Raw genomic sequence first — 18,547 nt, 5'->3', positions numbered from 1 at the left:
TCTTTTTGATTCTTTCAGGGCCTGTGAGCTCCAGGACCTTCCCTGCTCTCTTGTTAGGACAATCAACCCACTGCTTGTTTCTGCTCTGCTGAACGCCTCCTTATTTGTACTCTGTGACATGCTTTAGTATGCTATTTTTAGGTATCCAAAGAGGTAACCGCTCTAACTTTCAGAGTTCTTGATTCTTGCTGTGCTGGCGTGAACGGAAGCTTCTGCGACACCCACCAGTAATGTATTTGGGATGTCCTTGAAATATTAAGGTTTGGTCCTTAAAAAAAACCCTTCCCCCAAACTATCTGCACTTAGGGTCTGCTTCTGGGGGCACCCAAACCAAACAGTCACAATCACGCACTCACACACCCTCACAGGCACAACACACTTGAACGGCTGCTCCCCCTTCCCTGTGTCCTGCCCCCACTTTCCTGAGATCCCCTCCCAGTCAATGACTTCTACACAAATTCTTGTCTCAGAGCCTGGTTCACTAATTCTCTTAGGAATCCTGCTTATTTGGTACTGAATTCACAATTAATGGAAACATTTTTGCCAATATAAAATCCAGAAAAAATACATAAACACATTCTAAATAAAAAATGGAAACAAAAGACTGATTTTGCAAACTGTTGCAAACTTGCAAAAAATGAAAGACATTTGCAAATAAGTTAAAATGTTATATTACCCAGTGCAACTAATGATACATCTATTTTGAGCTGAGGGTGTGATTTTTATTACTAGAGAATCTTGTGGGGTTTTTTTTTTTTTTTTTTTTGGTCTAGCCCTTGCAAAATAACTCAAAGATTAAGACGTGTCACCGGATGATACGTCCTCCCAGGATACCCACGCACTTTGGTCCAGCTCTGCTCCCATCTGACCACAATTAGAGCTTTTAAGAAACTCCTCTGATTTTTCTCATCCAAATCCCTTGCTTGTTTCCCCGCAGTAATGAGCAATTAATCCCACAATATAATAGGCCCTTGAATCAGTGAGGAGCTTTTATACTGTAAGTAACAGAAAACCCAATTCAAACTGGCTTAAGAATAAACAGTCATGTCTCCGTATAGATGGCGCATTAATTGCAAGAGGACTGACTAACAAGCAGTGGAGAAATGAGACCACACCAGGACCAGGGGAGCAGGACGAATACCCCACTGAGGGCTGAGAGATGCTGTGCTCCTCCAGACCTGAGGCCCCAGGGTGAACACAACAATTACAGGGACTCCCCACAGGAGGCGGGGGGGGGGGGGGGGGGCCTGAAACTAGTCATAAGGAAACATCACATACACTTGACAAAAGGACTGGCCTGGATTTCACAAGAATGTCGATGTCATGAAAGACAAGGAAAGGCTGGGGAATTATCCCAGATTAAAAGAGAATAAAGAGACCTGACCTGCCCCCCTCCCCCAAAACACATAATGCTGGACTTAGAGAAAGAAACACGCTAGAGAGGACGTGATTGGGAAAACTGATTAAAACTGATATTTGCGACTGTCAGTGACTAAGCTCCAGCCCTGGATGATAGGACTGCAGTGATGGGAGAGAAGGTCCCTGTTCTGAAGAACGGCATTCGGAAGTAGCAAGGGCTAAGGGCCCTGATGTCCGCTATCTGCCCGCAACGGGTTCAGAGAGGATCCCGCCTAGCGGATAAAGTGGTACACATCGGTGAAACTGCACAAATGGTAAGTGGGGGTTCTCTGAACTGTTCTTGCAAACTTCTGGAAGGTTGAAAGTATTTCAAAATCAAAACTTGACACTCACTGAGCAGTGAAAGCAATGAGGGAACCTAGAGGGCCAAGCCAGTAGCTCCATGATTTCAACGAGGCCCTACTTCCCCGGCTTTCTTCTGTCTCCTGGCTCTGCCCTCCTGGGATCAGAGTGGCTGGGGGAGAGCTGGCTGGGGGACCCAGGCTTCCCATCCCCTCAGAAGGACAACTGAGGGCCTTGTTCTTCCATCATATTTGAGAAACCGTGCGCCAACACACAGAATCTAATCAGGACACCCCTGGCACTTCAGACATGAAGTCCCCAAACCCTCTGATACAGCAGATACCCCAGGTCTTCTCTAATTTCACTCAAACCTTCATTCCCATTTCCGACCCTCCAAGAGCCCACCTTCATCTGCCACCCCCCTGAATATCTGCAACAGTCCCTCTGTTTCAAATGCCACCCCCTTCACCACTTGGTAAACACTTTCTGTCCCTCAAGACTCTGCTCACAGAGCACCTTGTCTACGTGACCTTCCCCAACTGCCCCCTCCAACCCCCGCCACCAAGGCCTCCCCTTTCCTGGTGGCCTCAGCCCCTCCGACAGCTTCCTGAGACGTTATGAGTCCGTGTTTCTATTTATGGACCACAGGCCCTGTGCCTCTGCAGGACAGAGCCTGGCTATGATCTAAGGTTTAGAAAGTGGCCACCTACCCACAAAACGTGGACCCGAGCATCACGTCTGCTCTGCCGACACCACATGCTCCCTGCCCAGTAAAAATCTGCGGAATGAATTGCATGAGTGAATCTGTGAAAGTGCTTACAACAGTGTTGGACCCAAAGTAACTCACTAAAACACAACGTTATCCAATAAAATACATCTTAATTAGATTGGGTATTTTACTCTGGGAAGGAAAATTACCCTGTTATTCAAGCCACATGGAACCACCGAGAAATGCATGACTTAGCCGTACGTGGCAAGTGCATATGCTCTCATTTCCTGTTTTTCTCCTAGAGGCCGCTGTCCCAGCCTGGGTCGGGCAATGCACGATGGGCGGCCTGGCCCTGGCTCAGGAGAAAGACTGTCTTCACTTCATATGGGAAAAGGGGAAATCTCAGGAAATCTCAGAAAAGCCACAACCTCAGCAAAGATCAGGAACCATCCCAGCAGCAGGACGGGTGTCGGCTCTTCACGCCCCAGGGGCCCCTCACCAGACACGGGGACGTGATGGCTTTTGCAGCCCCTGCCACCAAGCAGAGGCCCTTTCCCAGGGCACAAAAGCACCTCACAGCTGAAAGAACAGGCCAGCTCACCCAGCTAGATGACTTTTTCAGAGCAACTTGAGAGACATCACCCTGAAAGTTCTAAATAATCTCCGTTTGATTTCTCCCTCAATTTTAGTCAAATCAAAAACCTCCCACTGGAGGACACGGCCACAGCCACCCATGCCTCCTAAGACCGGGCACCGAGGAGGATGCAGCATCCCTCCTGGAGCCAAGAGCACATGACCTGAATCCACTTGTCAAGAGCATCAGACACACCAAACTGAGGGTCGTTCCGCGAAAACAACCAGCCTGAGGTTTTCAGAAATAGCAAGGTCTTGAAAGAGAAAGGCTGAGGTCCCGTTTCAGATCAAGGGAGAAAGCACAGATCTAAAGAGAAATGACAAATAAATGCAACACATGATCCTGGACTGCATCAAACATAAAGAATAAAAAAGAAAACTGCTCAAAGTGGCGTTACTGGGATAACCGGTAAAACTGGAATGCGGACTGTTGATTAAAGTATTGCACCAACATTAAATTTCCTGAATTTGACAACTGTATCGTGGTGACATAGGAAGGTCCTTGTTCTTAAGAAGTAAACACTGAAGTGTTAAGTGGTACAGAGACGTGATGCATGCAATTGACTCTCAAATCCTCTAGGAAAATGGATGTGTGTGTGTGTGTGTGTGTGTGTGTGTGTAGGAGAGAGAGAATGATAAAACAGATGTGGGAATATGTTAAAATGTATTAATCTGGTAAGCAAATGGCATACTAGTATTCTTTTTATAACACTTGCAACATGTATTAAGTTTGAAATTGTTTTAAAATTTGAAAGTACATTCCACTGCCTCATTCTATAAAACAATATAAAACAAGATTCTTAGTGACAGTTTAATATTTCTGAACAGCTCACCATGCAACAATGGAAAACATTTAATTAGAGAGAGTGGGGGAAAGCTTTATTCTATCACTTACACAAAATAAGTCAGTCTGGCAGCACAATTTGATGGGTGAGTGGTTTTTCAGGGTTTGAAATTTGATATAAAATGCATTTGTGGGTGTGTGTTTTATTATTTACTATGCAGTATTTAAGAGATGCAAGAAAACTTTAAGATAGTATCACATACCTCACCACCCCTGAGCATGCCTTCCACCATATCCTCTTTTCCCTTTCAGAAGTTACCAGAATTCTACTGTGGCTGCACCAATTTACATTCCCACCAACAGTGTACAAGGATGGAGGTTTCTCAAGAAGCTAAAAATAGAACTACCATATGACCCAGTAATTCCACTCCTGAATGTATATTCCAAAAAACCCCCCACTGATTCAAAAAGATTCAAGCACCCCCAATGTTTATAGCAGCATTATTTACAACTGCCAAGATATGGAAGCAAGCTGAATGTCCATCAACAGATGAACGGATAAAGAATATGTGACATATAGACACACACACACACACACACACACAATGGAATACTACTCAGCCATTAAAAACAAGAATGAAATTTTGCCATTTGTAGCAACATGGATGGACTTGGAGGGTATTATGCTAAATGAAATAAGCTAGACAGAGAAAGACAAATGCTGTATAATATCACTTATATGCAGAATTTAAAAAATACAACAAAATAGTGAATATAGCAAAAAAGAAGCAGACTCACAGATACAGAGAACAAACTAGTGGTTACCAGTGGGGAGAGGGAGGAGGGGCAACATATGGGTGAGGGAGGAAGAGGTATAAACTATTAGGTATAAAATAAGCTACAAGGGTATATTGTACCACACAGGGGATAGAGCCAATATTTTATAATAACTATAAATGGAGCATAACTATAAATTGTGAATCATTATATTGTACATCTGTGACATATTGTACTTCAACTATACTTCAACTGAAAAAATAAAAACACATTAAAAAAAGTTACAAGAATTCTAAACTTAGTGTTCTTCAGTCCCCTACATTTCTTTATGTTTACTACATATATGTGGATGTGTGTATTTTCATCATATTTTTTAAAATATAACTTTTAAAAAGAAATTTGAATTGTCTGTGTAACTCCTGAGGGACCCTCAAGGAATGTGGTTTCAGGGATTATAATCTTAGAACCACTAGATGAGCTAATCTCTTGGGCTCTTCAGAGATATTTACCCAGTGACCTTGATTCCACATCCTTGGAAAGTAACTTGACGCCATGACAATAATCTATAAAAATGTATGTCACGGCACACACCCAGTGATGTGCTGGGACCAGAAAATACTGGCGCGCAGTAGTGACTGTATAAAATCTCTTCCTCACTCTGTCTTCAATGCTAAGGCTGAAATGCAGGCTAAAATTCACCACGGCAGAAGTATTTACACCATGGAACTAGGCAAGAACTACATACGGGAGTGCTGTAAACATTTCCAGCAAACCATTGAAGGCACCTAGCTCCTGGGTGCCTTTGATGTAAAAGAGACAAAGTTTTTCAGATAGCCTTTCAGATACTCAAAAGGGAAAATGGAGAACTAAAGCTTGTTAAGATTTCATAGCCCAGATAGACCAGTATAGAAAATGTTACAGTGAATCCAGGTGATGATTTAAGAAAAACTGTCCAAAATATCCAGATATAATCATCCAAATATCATTTACAAATTACATTTGTCCAGTAGAGAACACCTCCAATGATTATGGTTTGGTTGTCCTGTAGGACAGTAACTAGTTGGGTCTCTAAGCTGCGAGCATATTTTAGCAGCTTTGCTTTGAGTTGGTTATACATGCATCAGTCTCCTGTAACCTATTTATTTATTTATTTATTGGCTGCATTGGGTCTTCGTTGCTGCACACGGGCTTTCTCTAGTTGCGGTGAGCGGGGGCTTCTCTTCACTGCGGTGGGCAGGCTTCTCGTTGTGGTGGCTTCCCTTGTTGCAGAGCACAGGCTCTAGGCATGTGGGCTTCATTAGTCGCAGCACACAGGCTCAGTAGTTGTGGCGCATGGGCTTAGTTGCTCTGAGGCATGTGGGATCTTCCCCGACCAGGGCTCGAACCCATGTCCCCTGCATTGGCAGGTGGATTCTTAAGCACTGCGCCAACCTAGGAAGTCCCTCCTGTAACCTATTTTGAATTAGCTTGGCCATCCTGCTGGTGCTTTCCTAAGGGGTGAAGTAAATCTTTAGGTCATGCCCCTTCGATGTCTGCAGGAGAGCTGTATTTTAAAAACTCTTTAACAATCATATTTTGACAAAGGAAATATAGGCTGATACTAAAGAATCTGGCCTTTTTTTCTTCTTGTGAAATTCAGTGCTGTCAGCCAAGAAGAGCAGACGCTTTAGAGAAGTGAGGAAGGAAAGACTCAAAAGACACCGTCTTCGATGAACCGCTGCCTTGTTTATCAGAGCCAAGCCTCATGGTTCTCGAAATGTAACCAAGTCTGGCTGTAATAAGAACCAGGAAAAATCTTAACCACAAACAGATGGATGTTTTGCCAAAAAGCCTGGTGCCTCTCTGGGCAAACTTAACCAAACAACTTTGCGAAAGTTCAGCTGTTAACTCCCTACTCCAGAAGAGAGGACATGAACCCTGCAAACTAAACAGTGCCACCAAGATGGTCCAAAGCCAGGGTAAAGTCAATAGTAACATCCTGCCTGTTACAAGCTGGTGAGGTTTTGTTACTGTTGTTATCGCCTGACCCCCTCTTCCAGCAGACTTTTAGACAATGTTTTCCAATTGATTCCTCCCGTTAAATTTTTTTCTTTTTGGCCGTGCCGCACAGCATTCAGGACAGGGATCGAACCTGTGCCCCCTGCAGTGGAAATGTGGAGTCTTAACCACTGGACAGCCAGGGAATTCCCTCATTAAATTTTTTTTTTTAAGATTTTTTTTTTTTTGATGTGGGCCATTTTTTTAACGTCTTTATTGAATTTTTTACAATGTTGCTTCTGTTTTATGTTTTGGTTTTTTGGCCCCAGAGGCATGTGGAATCTAGTTCCCTGACCAGGGATCAAATCTGCACCCTCTGCATTGGAAGGTGAAGTCCCAACCATTGGACTGCCAGGGAAGTCCCCCTCATTAAATTTGAATACCACAGATATACTGTATATTTCTTTATACATCGTCAGGTGTATCTCTGTGATTTATATACAAAAACAGTAGGATTTTTGGAACTCCTCCCTAAAAACCCAGTTTTGGCTTCGTGAATTTGACAAGTGCTGAGTTTGAGCTGTCAGTAGGGAAGCTCAGGAGGTAGGTACATCAACTGATCTGACTCTTGATGGGGGACATGTGCTGGAGACAGAAGCATGGGAGCTGTCAGCATGTACACGTGTTATGGACTGACGTTTGCCTCCAAAAGTCATATGTTGAAGCCCTAACCCCAAGCACCTCAGAACATGACTATATTTGGAGACAGGACCTTTACAGAGGTAACTGGGTTATAATGAGGCTGTTAGGGTGGCTGCCCTAAGGCAATATGACTGGTGTCCTTCTAAGAAGAGAAGATTAGGATACACAGGGAGAGACACCAGGGATGCACACACAGTGGGGAAAGACCACAGGAAGAGGCAGCAAGAGCGTGGCCAAGGAGAGAGGCCTCAGAGGAATCCGATGCCACCAGCACCTGGATCTAGAACATCCAGCTCCCAGAACTGGGAGAAAATTAATACACGTTGTTTAAACCACCCACTCCGTCTATGACAGCCCTTGCTGACTAATACAACACGGAAGAGGGATTCTAAGTGGGCACTAAAGGCACTTTTTTTTTTTTAATTTAGCAAATATTTATTGAGTTTTTACCATGGGCAAATAATTACACTAAGCTGAATTCAAAGATAAACAAGAGTTTTAAGATGTAAGTGTAAGAGTTTAAATACAAAAGCCAAAGATTATAATTCACCTACTAATAAAACAGTCAACCATCTCCTTTTCAAGAATATCGATTCCACATGCCTGAAATTTACTTTCCTCTATTTGGTTTCATAACAAAGACTTCATTTACTCCAGAATAGTCTCTGCCTAATTAGATAACAGAATGGTTTCTGCCCAATTAGATTATCTGCTCTGATATATATTTCAAAAGATAGGGATGTTCTGTATCCAGTGGTGATTTTATATTCTAGGACCTCTATAACAACCTAATCCTCTCCCCGATTCTTTCATAGAACCCTACATTCGAAAGCCAGCACTTTGATAGGAATTATGCCTGTATTTGTAACAAACTTGCTGTGGTTCACGTGATCAGCATTATTTTAATACGCTCTGTCTCCTTGCCACCTCATTCAGTTCAACTGCCCAAACAGTTCTATCAAAGCATCCAAGGGCAGGTTTTATTTCAAGACATTGTGATTGTTCAACAGAGCCAGTACTGCAAAGTGGGCAGAAAAGACAGGCCTGGAAGCTTCCTGTTGGGTGTAGCAACAGGAAGGAAGACCTAAAGAAACGGGAGGAAAATGGGAAAGTCAGCGTTTTACACATACTATTCTACTTGATCTCCTTGTCATTCTTGGGATGGAGATACCATCTTCCCCAGCGTCCTACAATGAATGAATGGCACAGCCGGGACCAAGAGCCCTCTGCTTCTACAGCACCATATCGATCCATCTTGTTCCTGAGGGTGAAGGCCCACGGGCATCTCTGCAGCCTCAGCCAGCCCACCCTCCTGGAAGGTGAGTGGCTACTCCCCATCTTGTTCCTACAGTCACTGTCCCCTAGGACACTCAACTCCATTCCTGTTGTCCCAACATTCTAAGGACGAAACTCCTGGGAGGGCCTGGTGTGCAGCTAAACCACACTGACTCCATGTTGCCAGCTCCCTCCTAAGCCCACAGTCCTCCCCCTTCCTCCTCCCGAGGAATGCACCCAAGCCAGATGAGCTCCCTATCGACGTGCACCCTTGCCTTCATCTGATAGGAAAACTGGAAGCCGCGCCTTTTGCTGACACAGATGGTTAAGGGTCATGAGACCCCCGGGTGGAGGAAAAACTCCCGGTTCCAAATGGTGTGGAACGTGCTTCTTACTCGGTAGGCAGATTCTGTTTTTACCTTTGGCCGCTTCAATCTTGCTGTCCCCCTTTCAGCCGTGCGGAGGGCAGCCTCGAAGACCTCTGGATCACCTGCCTGTATGTAAGTTCCCCACAATAAAGTTCACAGTTGCACTTTAAGGAGTTGCCCGCTCCATTTTTCAGTCTCAAATTTCTTCTCAATTCAGAGGACATCATTCAATATCTCCGCCTCCCAACACCAGGCATGAAGGGGCACTCCTACTATCTTCCCCAGGAAAGCCTTGCAGCCCCCAGGGCCTCCAGAGTCCCTCTCCCAGCTCCGGGGTCTCAACTCAGCTGCTTCAACCTGATCCACTTTGGGACACACAGAGTCAACAGCAGTCCCGCCTTCTCCCCGCATGTCCTGTGCCTCCCGTCAGCTTGCACTTGGCTCTATCCCCAAGCCTGGGCAGTTCCATCCCAGCCCTGCCAGGGTCTCATTATGAAAAGCTGAACCAAACATTTACCCTGGACTGGAGGAAAACAGATGAGATCATGGAACTATTGACATTGACCTTTTTTGGGAAAACTTATGGAGAACAGGGGAGAAGTCAGAGGGATTAGTGTTGGGTAGATGTTATTTCAAGGGGGAAATTTATTTCCTGAATATGGTTAAGGAAAAATTATTAAGAGAGTGGGTTTTGAGTACGTAGGAGAAAAATGATGGCCGGTAGACATCACCACGATGTCTCTAAAGTATGAACTTCTTGACTTTTTAATATTTCTAAGAATAGGTCAGGGCCTGTGAACGTTTAAGTGTTTGACTTTATTAACGAGTTGGACAAGCCTCTCAAAATATTCTAAGAGATACGATGCAGGCCAGACAGCAATACTGATAATTGTCCGGTACCCTAACCACAAAGCCTCTGGACTATATTTTTCCTTTCAGGTCCTTGCACCAAAACCTAACAATGTTGGGCCTCTTCCTGCTTCAATTCTATGAATCAGCTGAATTCATCTTCCTGCCTCACCCAGATTTATCCTGACCTGACTTCCATTCTCCCTACGCAAGAAAATACGTTGACTTTGGCATGCAACTGAATTTTCAAGAGAAATTATCTCTAATTGACCACCTCAATGACAGGTAGGCAAAGATTTTTTAAATGGAATATAGAAAGCAAGAACCATCTCAATGAAACATTTAAAAGGGGCAAACCATTAAAAAAGGGATACATTAGACTTCATTAAAATAGAAACTTGTTCAACAAAACGTATCATTAAAAGTGAACATACAAAAAACTTATACCCAGAATATATTTTTTAAAAACCCTGAAAACCAGTAAGAAAAAAGACAAAATGAATTTTTTAAAGGAGCAAAAGATTTAAATGTACCCTACACTAAAGAGAATATGCAAATCTAGGGGCTTCCCTGGTGGCACAGTGGTTAAGAATACCCCTGCCAATGCAGGGGACACAGGTTCAAGTCCTGGGCCAGGAAGATCCCACATGCTGTGGAGCAACTAAGCCCATGTGCACCACAACTATTGAGCCTGCGCTCTAGAGCCTGCGAGCCACAACTATTGAGCCCATGTGCCACAACTACTGAAGCCCACGCACCTAGAGCCCCTGCTCTGCAACGAGAGGCCACCGCAGTGAGAAGCCTGCACACCACAACAAAGAGTAGCCCCCATTCGCCACAACTAGAGAAAGCCCGTGTGCAGCAACGGAGACCCAATGCAACCAATGTATAAATAAATAAAATATTTAATAAATAAATAAATAAAAATTGTGTAAAAAATTTTATAAAAAGAGAACATGCAAATCTAAAGCACACTGAACACAATGTTACTACTCATCAGGGAAATTGGAATTAAAACAATGAGATACATCCATGTGAGCGGCTGAATGGATAAAATCTGAAATACTGATCATCCTATCAAGTGCTGGCAACGTTACACACACTGCTGGTGGGAGTAAAATGTGGTCCAACCACGCTGGAAAACTGAAATATCTACTGATATCTATGCTTACTCTGTAACAAGGAGTTTCACACCTAGGTATACGTCTAGGATAAATGAGTGTATGTGTCTACAAAAAGACAAAAATATCCACAGTAACCTAATTCATAATAGCTCAGACTAAAAACAACTGAAATATCCACAAACAGGAAAACGGGTAAACAAATGATGCTATATTCATGCTTAGTACCCAGGAATTAAAAGGAGCAAATTATTGATGTGCATCACAGCACAAAAGGAGGCAGTCACAAAAGTGTATACACTTTGCACCAGATTCTTTTATGTGACAGCTATCAGGGTAGTGGCCACTCATTCAAGAATAATACTACAACAACTCTGGGGTGGTAGAGAAGTTTTATACCTTGATCTGAGAGGTGGCTACAGGGGTGTGATACAAAACGTTCACGGAGCTGTACATATAAGGTTTTACTCTTACTGTATGAAAATTATGTCTCAATAAAAATAATTATTAAAAAATGAGGGCAGATAGAGGCTATGATACCCCAGTAAAGGCCTTAAAAAAAAATCAATACAAAAAGCAGTCTCTCTTCCTTTTTCTTTCATACCAGCCTCCCTGCAGAGTCTAGAATCACTCCACCCAGGGTTCTAGCCCCATTTCTGTCTTTTTTTTTTTTTCATATCACTCCCAACTACAAATCTTTCATTCTAGGTGTATCAAATTTCTTGCCACTATACAAAATGTGAAATTACCATGTGTCCACCTTTTTTTTTTCTTCTTACTGAAATTGCCTATGTCTTTTTTTTTTTTTTAACTTATTTTTAAAAATGTTATATTGGAATATAGTTGATTTACAATGTGTTAGTTTCAGGTGTACAGCAAAGTGGTTCAGTTATACATATACATGTATCCATTCTTTTCCAGATTCTTTTCCCATATAGGTTATTATAGAATATTGAGAAGAGTTTCCTATTTCTGATGACCAATCACTGGAATGCTTCAGTGGAGAAATACTAAATTTGACAGCCTCTAAGTCATCGGTAATAGCAAAAGGCCCATGATTCTACACACCCAGTAGGCTAAATACTGCCAATTAAACCATGTCATGATGCTTTCTAATCCCTTAGAATTTACTTCAATCTTATTGAAAGAGGTCTCAAAAGCCAGAAGGTTTAACTAGACATATAGTGTTATCATATATAATTTTTCTGCACACATTGAAAGGAAAATATAAGCAAAATAAATTGATTAACATAGTCCTGAAACTCCTTCATAGACAAAGTCTAGGCTTTCAAGGCATCATCATGCAGGACGTTTTGAAAGAGTGCTCCCCTTGGGACGCCCCTGGTGGTCCAGTGGTTAAGACTTCCAATGCAGGGGGCGTGGGTTCAATCCCTGGTCAGGGAACTAAGATTCACCATGCCACGAGGCATGGCCAAAAAAAGAAAAAAGAAAGAAAGAGTGTTCTGCAGTCTTGTCTCTGGGGATTTCTCCCCAGCCTCTGCCATCAATGGCGCACGTCTGATGATCTCCCAGAAGGGGTCAATGGAAGGCTTTCAGACAACAACATAGATTCGTATTCCTTCCTCAAATGGTCCTGAAATGCTCTGTGGACTGAAACGATGAGGCTACAGGTGTCCAGTCAGGCCTGCAAGTATAACAAGCAAGTCTGCATCCATACAGGAAAGGACAACCACCGCACGACCACGTGGCCAGCAGGGACTGCACGATGCCACCAGCTGTGACACTCATAATTCCAGAGACATGAATGAGTATACAGAGCACCTCGTCCTAAGTCACACTCACTAACTAAGGGGCTGGGGAATCTTGCAAACACCTTAAAATTCTCAACAGGATGATTGGCCTGAGGTCACAGAAGACTAATTTCACTTGTATCTCTAACGCTATCATTGAGTTGTACCTAAAGAAAGAATGGAGATTAAGAATGATCTGAGAATTGGGACTTCCTAGGTGACAGAGTGGTTAAGAATCCACCTGCCAATGCAGGGGGACACGGGTTCGAGCCCTGCTCCAGGAAGATCTCACATGCCAAGGAGCAACTAAGCCTGTGTGCCACAACTATTGAGCCTGTGTGCCACAACTAATGAAGCCCATATGCCTAAAGCCCATGTTCCACAAGAGGAGCCACCACAATAAGGAGCCCAGGCACCACAGTGAAGAGTAGCCCCCACTCACCGCAACTAGAGAAAGTTGTATCAAAGAAGACCCAACAGCAGCTAATAATTAAATTAATTAATTAATTAAGGAAAAAAAGAATGATCGGAGAAGAGGTTAGAAAAGAGTAGTATGAAAAGTAAGTTGACACTGTCCCCTCCTAAATGGGGGTGGCTTGCCCAGTTCCCCAATGGTGGGGGTCTTCTTGTAGAGGAGGTGGAGGCCACCAGCAACCAGACCTGGATCCTTCAAGCCATTCGGATCATCCAGCCATGCCCCTTGCTCTGTCTCCACGCTCACAAGCAAAATCTGAATTATGATCCAGTGCTCTAAGTAGGTTTCCTAGGAGAAAAGAATACAAGGAGTGGATGGTAAGGATTACCTATTCACAGCATTTTCCAGTTTCTCATTGCAAGTCAATCCACTGGCATCCTGGCTTACGGGACAGCTGCGTGAGTTCAGTTAGTGGGAGTCCATCTGAGCCACAGTCACCACCCGGACGTGCTGGCAGAAATCTCCCTGATGGAGCTACCCACCTCCAACTCTTCACGCCTCCCTCCGTCCATGCCCTTTGCCACGTGACCTTGCAGAGAGGCAGAGAGTATTCCCTGCCCCGTTGACGCTGGGCTTGGTTGTGTGACCCGCTTTGGCCAACAGAATCAGTGATGCGGGCACTGGCCTTAAAAGCGCTCATGTAGTGGGATTTGTGCCCTAACTCCTCTGTCATCACACAAGAAGGACACGTCCCAGAGGGCCCAGGAGTCTGAGAGGCACGTGCACACCTGAACCAGCCCAGGCCTGGGAGCTACACCCAGATGAACTCCAGCCAACCTGCAGATGTGAGCTGGAGAAGGAAACACTTGTAGTTGTGTGCCTCTGAGTTTGGGGGTGCTTTGTTAAGCAGCACCACTGAGACGATAGCTGACTGATATACCTTTCCAGCCAGTCTCACGATGGCTGCCACAATGCCACCACCAACATGCAGTCACCCCACCTGGAGCTCTCGGGAGCCCAGGGCTCTCTGTCCCTCTGGATCTCAGGCAGCTGGGTAGGCCTCCCTGGAGCTGGAGAATTCTCCCAATCCCCTTCAACTGTCCCTGTCTCCAAGTTTCACCTGTGTCTGGTCCTTCTCGGCCTGGTGTCAACTCTGCACCACCTAACATCTTCCTCCACCTCCATCTCATCCCCTTGCTCCACTGTGCTCTCTCCCTGCCCCAGTTACCAGCAGGCTTGGAGGTCACTGTCAGACTGCAGGGTCATTAGGCAGACTCCCTTCTGGGACCACTTCTAACACCAACATGCACTCCCTTAGAACTTGGTCTCATAACGGCATGCACAGCACCAGGAGCGATTATCAGGTGAGAGGAATGCAGGTGGCATTTTTGCAGAATTCAGGATTCCCCAACCTCCTGGTAGCCTGTGCTATGCTTTCAGCTGCACCTATGACTGTGACCGCTACACACAGAAGGTAAGATGACAATGGTGGCCAAACGGTCCGCACACCCGTAGGCTACATCACCCGTGAACTGACTGATCCATGTGCTATGTCCCATCTGGACTCCAGCCAGAGTCCACACCGCTGATGGGACGCACAGCATTTCTCCTTACAAACCATCACTCTTAGGAGAAACGACAGCCTCTCCGAGCCAGACAGATGAGAGGGGACAGCGAACAGCCCCCTCGTCCTCAGGGGCCTCACTCGATTCTGTGTCCAGACAAAGGAGGGCTGGGGGCTGTGGCTAGATGCGCAGGACCCACTCAGAAAAAGAAATGGGGGGGGGGGGCGTGTTCTCATGTTAGTTTATGGGGAAAGTCATTGATGACATGGGATTAAGCAAATGTCAATGGCCTTTGTCCTAGGGCACATTTTTCCTTGGGGCCAGGCTCAAAGCTCCCCAGGGGAGGCTGTGCCCATAGCGTGGCCGCTTTCAGAGAACTCTGAATTTTACTTTAATGAGAAGAGTCACTTGTATAAAACCCAAAATAGAGGCAGGGGGAGATTCAGGAAAAAAGGAACTTGTTCCTTTCTGATAAATCACAAGGAACAAAGAGGGAAAATCCAGATCTTTAAAAAACTGTTTTTTTTCTAGCCTCATAGATGAAACTTCACATTTTCTGGAGGCTGCTGTTTTGAGGCATTAAGAGACTCGTATTTTAATATAAAAACCACACAACCCTTGCTTTTTCTGTGCTGTGCCATTATCTGACTCTTGGCAGACTTAAAATTCTTCCTTTTAAAACGATTTCCTTTTGGAGGTCAGCTGAAAGGCTGGTTCAAGCACCACATTGATAGAACTGAACTCTTAAAAGCAGCCATTATGGGTCCCAGTAGAAAAACACTCCGTGGTGCCAGGCTTCCGAGACATCAGGCCTCAAACGTGGCTTTGTGTCAACGCAGCTGGATCTACAGGCGAAAAGTTAAAAGAGTGATTTAAAAATGTTTCCACTTCTGGAGGCCCCTCTCCCTGCAACTTCGAAGCAAAGAGCTGGGATAGAAGGATGCTCCCTGGGTCCCGGGATGCCTGTGGACAGAGTTCCGTGCCCAGACCTCGCCCCTTTTTCCAGGCTCTCTCCGTAGATCCCAGCAGGCAGGTACCCACAAGTGCCCTGAGAGTTGGTGAGCATCGAGGTCCAGAAGGAAAAGTCATACTTTTCTGACTGTTTATACTTCAATGACAAAATCTTAAAACCGTTTATTCATTCTGCAGACAGGATGAGCTCATGGGGAACCAGAATTTTTTCTTATTTTCAGCTGGCAAAATCTGCTGCTTTAAGGACATGCAGCTTTAATACAGCTTAAGATTATAATATCCACTGAGTTCTGCTCCCTTAAAACTCCCCCACATGGCCAGCAGCTTGACTTTTTTCCCTGCACGATACTCCCAAAGAGTGACCGTTGTACAGAACGAATGGACCATTGTACAGAACGAATGGACAGTAAGACAGGAGTTACAGATACTTGGGACAAAAGTCACATTATCTGGATGATTTAAATGGTTGACCACCGGTGGAGAACCAAAAAACTGGTTTCACTCTTATTAAAAGATCAACTGAGGCATATGAAAACATTTAGGAGTTTATTGGAGCAAAAATCGATTCAAATCAGGCAGCACCCAATCTAGCAGGTAGAAGGGGCTCCGAGAAGCTGTACAAACTCAAAGACTTTCCCAGGCAGAGGCAGCAGGAACAAGGAAGCTATACCAGCTAAAAAAGTGGGCTGGTTATTGCAAGGTTACTTTCCTTTAGGGGATGGTGAGGGTCTATCAGGTAGGTGACCTCACTAGAGCTGATCACGAGATATCTGAGTGACTGGTTTAAGATTCCATTTCTGGGAGAGCTGAAACTGTCATTAACTCGGTTTGGTGATGTGGGGCTCCATTTGGGGGCCTGTTGCCTTGTTTTTAATACTCAAAGTGGGAAGAGGCTTGTCACTGATTGACAAGAGCAGATGCACATCTTTGGCTCTTTTTAAGACAGCTCTTTAGTGTACATATGCAAAAATATGCCAATTATACATAAAGAGCCTGATGAATTTTCAAAAAGTTATTAGCACACCCAGTGAACCAACACCCAGACCAGGAAACAGATGCCACCAGCCCCTCAGAGGCACCCTCATCCTCTCCTTCCCACTGGCTTTTATCTTCTCAAACAGGCGTCAGCAAATCCTCCCCTGCCTGTTTGTGTAAATAAAGTTTTATTAGAACACAGCCATGCCCATTCATTTACATATTGTCTGTAGCTGCTTTTGCACTAGAAAGACATGTTGAGTGGTTGCCAGCAAAGACCTTATGGCCTAAGGACCTTAAAATATTTACTATCTGGACCTTTACAGAAAAAATTTGCACACCCTTGTTCTAGAGCGGCACTGTCCAGATTAAAAAGTAAAAATGTGCAGAAGACCTAAATAGACATTTCTCCAAAGACGACATACAGATGGCCAACAGACACGTGAAAAGATGCTCAACATTGCTAACTACCAGAGAAATGAAAGTCAAAATTACAATGAGGTACCACCTCTCACCGGTCAGAATGGCCATTATCAAAAAGTCTACAAATAATACATGCTGGAGAGGGTGTGGAGAAAAGGAAATGTACCTACACTGTTGGTGGGAATGTAAACTGGTAACAGCCACTGGGGAGAATAGTATGGAGGTTCCTTAAAAAACTAAAAATAGAGCTACCATAGGATCCAGCAATCTCACTCTTGGGCATAAATCTGGAAAAGACCAAAACCCTAATTTAAAAAGATAAATTCACCCCAATGGTCACAGCAGCACCATTTACAGTAGCCAAGACATGGAAGCAACCTAAATGTCCATCAACAGATGAATGCATGAAGAAAATGTGGTATATAAATATGATGGAATATTAGCCATAAAAAAGAATGAAATCGTGCCATTCACAGCAACATGGATGGACCTAGAGATTATCACACTGAGTGCAATAAGCTAGACAAAGACAAATATCACATGATATCACTTATAAGTAGAATCTAAAAAGGATGCAAATAAACTTATTTACAAAAAGAAACAGACTCACAGACACAGAAAACAAATTTATGGTTACCAAAGGGGAAGGGGTGGGGGAGGGATAGATTAGGAGTCTGGGATTAACAGACACACATGACTGCATATAAAGTAGACAAACAACAGGATTTAGTGTACAGCACAGGAAACGATATTCAATATCTTGAAATAACCATCATGGAAAAGAATCTGAAAAAAAATATATATGTACAACTGAATCACTTTGCTGTACACTTGAAACTAACACAACACTGTAAATCAACTGTACTTTCATAAACAAAGAAAAAAAGTAAAAATAAATAGACAAAATTATTCTCTATTTACCCAGCGCATCTAAAATAGTATCATTTCAGCATGTAATCAATATAAACAAGGAGATATTTTCTCTCTTTTCCATGCTGTTTCGAGAGCCTGTGTGTTTCACATCTCAGTTCACTGCAGCCACACTCAAGTGCTGGACAGTCCTATGCAGCCAGGGCCCACTATGGTGGACAGCACAGTTCTGGAACACCCTCTGGCTCTCGGAACCTGGAGTTCCAGCACCTCCACCCCCTGGCTCACCCCCCTGCCAACCAGGGCTCCTCCCCTTCAACTGCATATGCCAGTATGCAGAAGCCTCCCTGATTCTTCAAAAATGTGAACTGAAGAATCACATTCAGAAATCCTACAGCTCTGGGACTTCCCTGGTGGCACAGAGGTTAAGAATCTGCCTGCCAGTGAAGGGGACACAGGTTCGAGCCCTGGTCCGGGAAGATCCTGTGTGCCTCAGAGCCTATGCGCCACAACTACTGAGCCTGCGCTCTAGAGCCTGTGAGCCATAAATACTGAAGCCTGCGTGCCTAGAGCCCATGCTCTGCAAGAAGAGAAGCCACCGCAATGAGAAGCCCGCGCACTGCAACTAAGAGGAGCCCCCGCTTGCCGCAACTAGAGAAAACCCGTGCACAGCAACAAAG

The 18,547-nt window shown here is 44.3% G+C and overlaps 1 protein-coding gene across 2 annotated transcripts in view; it reads right to left on the bottom strand.

Moving 5' to 3' along the window:
• The window catches only part of RIN2 (Ras and Rab interactor 2), a 215,060-nt gene that overhangs the window by 111,763 nt on the left and 84,750 nt on the right, over nt 1-18,547 (bottom strand). The window contains exon 1 of one of the 2 annotated variants that reach the window (XM_057701287.1): nt 13,308-13,409. The exons of the other annotated variant lie outside the window; for it this stretch is intronic. The gene's annotated coding sequence lies outside the window, so the exon portion shown is untranslated. Of the gene's footprint in view, nt 1-13,307; nt 13,410-18,547 lie in introns of those variants that run through there. 2 annotated transcript variants of the gene reach the window in all.

The sequence above is a fragment of the Hippopotamus amphibius genome, chromosome 12 (assembly GCF_030028045.1).
Source record: "Hippopotamus amphibius kiboko isolate mHipAmp2 chromosome 12, mHipAmp2.hap2, whole genome shotgun sequence".
NCBI lineage: Eukaryota > Metazoa > Chordata > Mammalia > Artiodactyla > Hippopotamidae > Hippopotamus > Hippopotamus amphibius.
Note: the sequence above shows the minus strand (reverse complement) of the source record. Positions and strands in the feature narration are given on the sequence as shown.